Genomic DNA, 6,000 nt, shown 5'->3' with positions numbered 1-6,000 from the left:
AGTATCGGGGAGCTGAGAATCCTTGTGCAAACTCGGGTCTTCCATAGCCTCGAGTCGCCTCTGCGGAGTTCTCTCTTCCCCCTTAACCTACAGTACACGTGTATGTACAGGCCCTGGACATACTGTGTCCTGTGGGGCCAACAAGTGAGACGTCAGGTCTACACTTTTGACTGGGAACCAGGCTGGTCCTTGGATTACTCAAATCTCTGAGGATGCCTATCACGGAACCCAGCATACAACAACTGCCCATGTTAGTCAGCAGTTAGCAGGTGAGACATCAGGTCTGCACCTACGTTATCACTTCCCTTGATGTATCTCACAACAAGGTTAAACTGCTGTAAATACAGTGTCCAGCATGTCAATCTTGCATTAGCCGTCTTGGTCGTGCTAAGACTAGTGAGTGGCATATGGTCAGTTTCCAGAGTAAATGATGCCCCAAATAAATAATAATAATATTTTTTAACACCATCAACCACAGCCAAGAGTTCTTTCTCAACAGTACTGTAATTCCTCTCGGCGGGTTTTAGCCTACGGCTGTGGTATGCCACTGGGAAGATTCCACCTTCCGATTCCTGCATCAATACGGCACCTACTCCATCTTGTGAAGCATCAGTGCGCAGTATGAAAGGTTTGCTGGAATCAGGCAACTGCAAGATAGGCTCCTTGCACAACATATTCTTGAGGGTGGCAAAAGATCTCTCTTGCGCTTCTCCCCATTGGAGCATATTTCCATAGCACTTCGTACAACGGTTGGGCAATGAGAGCAAAGTTGGGGATAAAACTCCTATAATGTCCCACTAGGCCAAGGAATGCCCTAACCTGTTTCTTGGTCACGGGTCTCAGGGCTTCTCTAACCTTCCTGATCTTGTCACCCTGACACCTGCAGTGATTGTTGCCAACAATATGACCGAGGAACTCCACCTCACTGTGAGCAATCTTGCATTTGCTAGGCTTCACAGTCATGTTGAAACTCTGGAGTCTACTGAAGACAATTTCCAAGAGTCTGAGGTGCTCCTCCAACGTGGCGGAATGAACGAGGACATCGTCAACGAACATCTCTACTCCTACAATACCATGGAGCACTTGTCTCATGGCACGATTGAATACTGCTGGGGAATTGGTAAGTCCAAATGGGAGGACTTTATACTGGTACAACCCCCCAGGAGTAGCAAAGGCAGTGAACTGACGACTCTCAGGATGAAGGGGAATCTGGAAGAAACCCTTTGCTAGGTCGAGCTTCGTGAAATATCGTGACCCTGCCAGCTTGGAGAAGATGGCAATATGGTCACCCATTGGCTCAGCATCCACTTTGGTGATTGCATTGAGCCTTCTATAGTCGCCACAAATCCTGACTCCACCATCTTTCTTGCGGACTACTACCATCGGACTACAGTAAGGAGATGAGGCCTTTTCGATAATGCCTGCAGTCTCCATGTCAGCAATTTCCTTATCTACTGCATCCTGTAGTCGCATGGGAATCGGATATGGCTTAACCTTTATAGGAGCATTGCTGGTCAACTCAATTTTATGACACGCAACCTTTGCAAGTCTAGGTTGGTCTGAGAAGACATCAGCATACTGACAGAGCAGTGACCATAAGGCATTTTGGTCTCCTACTGCTAAGTCAGGGTTAAGTAAAACATCTCCGACAGTCTCTTCCTGACGGGACTGAGCGGTTAAGGGCTCGTCATCATGGTCATCAGCTGGGATCACCGCGGCTGCCCCAGTTTCTTCCAGTGGCTGGTCACTATCATCAGCTACTCGTAGGCCAGTCTCCTCGGGGTCTGACTCATGATAAGCCTTCAACATGTTAATGTGGAACCTTTTACGAAGGTTCCCCATCTGTATTATGTAGTTGAGGTCTGAAATGCGCTCTGCTACATCGAATGGACCCTTCCACTGCGCCAACAACTTGTTCTGGGCAGTGGGGAGTAATACCAAGCATTTATCGCCTGGACTAAACTTCCGAAGCTTTGCCTTCTTATCGTAATAAGCCTTTTGAACTTCACGCGCCTTGATCAGTTCTTCCTTAGCTAACTCGCACGTCGACTGGAGGCGGTCAGCCAAATCAAGGATGTAGGTGTATGTGGTCTTGACTTCAGGGTCGGGTTCTTCATCGTCCCATAACTCACGAAGGACTTGAAGTGGGCCCCGGACCAACCTCCCATACACCAGTTCAAAGGGTGAGAATTTCAATGAATGCTGAGGGGCTTCTCGATAAGCAAATAGAAGAGGAGCAATGAACCGTGGCCATTCCTTTGGCTGTTCGGCGGTCATGCGCCTCAACATCTTCTTGAGAGTTCCTTTGAACCTCTCACACAACCCGTTACACATGGGATGATACGGCGTAGTGCGTAAGCCTCGGATGGACAGCAACCTGAACGCTTCGTTCATCATTGCTGAAGTGAACTGCGAACCCCGGTCGCTTAAGACCTCCTTAGGGATACCTACACGACAGAACACTTCAATTAATGCCTCAGCAACAGTGACGGCCTTTATATTCTTAAGGGCCACGGCTTCAGGCCACCGTGTGCTGAAATCAACAATAGTGAGGATATACTTTGATCCATCACTAGCCCTAGGGGAGATTGGCCCAACTATGTCAACTGCTACTCTCTAGAACGGTTCAGAGATTATAGGTATTGGCTTCAATGGCGCAGGACGGACATGTCCCCGGTCAGTGGTACGCTGACACACATCACAGGAACGTACGAGCCTCGTTATTTCCCGTCCCATTCCTGGCCAGAAAAAGTCAGCATGGATGCGGTCAGAGGTCTTCTTTTGACCCATGTGACCTCCCATCGCTGAACAATGACCTAATTCAAACACTGCTCGGCGATACTTTGCAGGAACGACAAACTGCAGTCGAACCTCACCCTGGGGTGTCTGTGACTCACGGTACAGCCATCCTTGCTTACGAAGGAACCTGACTTGTCCTCCCTGTGAATACTTGATCACTTTACCCTCCAGCTTCTTGCACACTGAGGCAAGTGTCGAGTCAGTCTGTTGCTCTTGGACAACATCTTGACTACGAATCAGATCTTGCGGCGTTGCGACGGTCAACGGAGTGACACGATTTGGAGCCTTGGCCATGGCTCATGTTATCGCAGCAGCCGAAGTCTGAGTAGCAACATCTACGGCGCAACTATTTTTGACTCCGTGAATGTTTCCTACTATTAGGTCAAATAGAGGTTCTGGCATGACACTGCAAGTGTCGTACCAATATAAAATGGAGATGCCACCTGGATACGTGCCTCAGGGAACAATCTCACTGATCCATCAATAAGTCTAACTTGGATCTGTCGACCTGTATACTCATCAGGCCGAACTAAACTCTGCTTAACAGAGCAACTTGAGGAACCATTGTCCCTCAGAACATTTACAGAAACACCTCCCACAGACCCTGGCTGAACAAGAAAGGCAGTGTTGCTGGTGGAAGGGTCTGAGGAGGTAGCAGCCAGTCATTCATGAGACTGCGGAACAACCGATGCAGCAAACGTGGCGCCCTGGGAGCTAGGTGTCTGAGGAGAGTTCATGGTCGGAGGGGGACTTGTGAACTGTTGGGAAGTATCTGTACTGGTAGAGATGGCACCACCAGGTACTTGTTGTGGAATGAAGGCTGCATTTGCCTCCTGCCTCCGATACACTAATTGACCTGACTGAGGGTTATGTGGCTTGTCCTTGTATTGCTGCTGCTGCTGCTTGGGGAACTGCTGCTGGTTGGGGTGCTTGTTGTACCGCTTCCAAGCAGGCTGCTGTGTATTTTGCCCCTGGTCCTTCTGCGGTTTGCTTGGACCTTGGCCATTACTCTGAGAACGGCCTTGGTGCTGGGATTCAGTCTGAGACGGCTTCCCAGACTTGGCAGTATCTTTTCTGCTCCAGGTGTTTTGCTTACTAGTTTGATACCCGTATGCAGTAAAGAATGCATCAGCCTTTTCTGCCATTTGGCTGGCATCTTTCACCTGGCAGATCTTAAGCTGTGCTATGAGCTCAGCAGGCCACGACCTCTCTAGCTGTGTACGCAGCATAAGGTCAATTATCCCCTCACGTGTGGAAGGAGTTTCATCTTTCTCCATCCACTCATTTAAGTAAGCTGTGAGACGATCAAGGAACTGAACAGCTGTCTCCTTGTCTTGGAGACGAGCTTGCATGAACTGAACTTTGGCGTCGTCTACTGTGAGACCATACGCTTTAATGAGTGCAGCTTTAATCATCTCATATGTGAGATTGTCTCCACGAATTCTGTGGAGAACATCGAGGGCAGGGCCCTCAAATAGGCTAAGAAACTGAAGCCCCTTAGCTGCCTCATCCAGTTGATACATGTCTGCCATGTCCTCCAAACGAGCTATGTACGGCTCGATTCGCTCGCTTTCCTTGTATGAAGGAAGCTTGATGCGTGGGGTCGCCAGGACATGTGAAGGAAGAGCGCTCGTGGAGCTTGGACCAACTGCACCGGATGTGTCTGAAGCCAAGGAATCTCGCTTGAGCTTCAGCACTTCAAGTTCATGTTTTTCTCGTGCCTCTCGCTCAGCACGTTCGTGTTCTCGTTCTCTGTCTCGTTGTTCACGCTCGTATTCGCGCTGTTCTCGCTCTTGTACTAGCTCGTGTTCGCGCTGTTGTCGCTCTTTTTCTAACTCGTGTTCGCGCTGTTCTCGCTCGTATTCGCGCTGTTCTCGCTCGTATTCGCGTTGTTCTCGCTCACGTTCACGAGCATCTTTCTCACGTTCTTGCTCGTAATTAAACCGTGAGAGAACGTAACTCTGTATTTTCTCTGGGTCTGTGAGACCCATATCTTTGGCTTCCTGTACATAAGCACTGGCTGCCATGATGCTAGCTCAATTTACTAAGCAAACCGAAACTGAGTACTGACTGCTTCGCAAACGAATGCTAATAACACAAATAAAGAATACAGACACAAGCTAGTGGTGACCAGTCTTATCTAGTTAACTGGGAAAGATTAAAGCAAAAATGCAAATAACTGAGAACTCAATAATTAACACAATGGGTACGATGGCTACCCAGGAGCGAATAAAATCGTCTGGCGTTACCAAAAATAAAGTACTAAATAGAGTTAAGTACTCTATGGATTAATAAAGCAAAAATTCACTTGCTAAATTAACGGTAAACACCAGTAAACTTGTGCCTATAAACTTTAATGATAAATTCCTAAATATGAACGAGTGAGTACTATCTCGTGAATAGCTTTAGAGCTAGGAGTTAATATCCTGGCGAGGTCGCCAATTGTCACGGGGTTTTTAAAATATAACGGGGTTTTTAAAATAAATGCTAAATATTATTTAATTGGTAATAATTTTCATTAATATTGAAGAGCAGGGACGATGATCGTCTTACTAAATCAAGCAACGATTACTTTACGCTGACTTCTTTGCACGATTCTCTAAGAACGAGAATTTATAAACTTTCTCAACAGTACACAGCAAAGACTAATTACTCGATCGCTGTTACTGTTAGCCTCTGGAGAAAGTTACTTCACCCCTGACAATAAATAACTAACACTAATAATAGTATCAGGTTCTTGCTGGTCCTTAACTCCTAGGAGGCACAACAGATTTTAAGTTTAATACAAGACTGGCCTAAGTACCAGTTATGAATGGCAAACATTTATGCAAGCTAGGAGCTATAAGAGAAATAAGCTTAACTGTGGAGAAATGAAACAAGAGTTTACTTTACATTAAGCTCAAGAAAAAGAACTGTTAAATTTATTGATTACAAAATAAATTTAACGTTACAATTCAAAATCAAATTAATGAGATCGTACTCACTCACTCGAGCTAAATTCTTACACCTAGGAAAAACACCTTAATTAAACTCTTAAAACTAGGAAAAGGAAAGGAAATACTGGACGATGAATGCTTTGTATCACCAAGGGTGGGAGCTTGGAGCTGTGGTCTTGTGGAGCTTGGGTTGACCTCTCTCACTGCTGGAGCACAGGACCTCTCTCCGTCAGAGCAAACACTCGACTGAATAAGTCGTGGGAAA

Source organism: Coenobita brevimanus, chromosome 71, assembly GCF_032717465.1.
Source record: "Coenobita brevimanus isolate Jiangsu-jjx chromosome 71, ASM3271746v2, whole genome shotgun sequence".
Classification (NCBI taxonomy): domain Eukaryota; kingdom Metazoa; phylum Arthropoda; class Malacostraca; order Decapoda; family Coenobitidae; genus Coenobita; species Coenobita brevimanus.
This window is presented reverse-complemented; position numbering follows the sequence as displayed.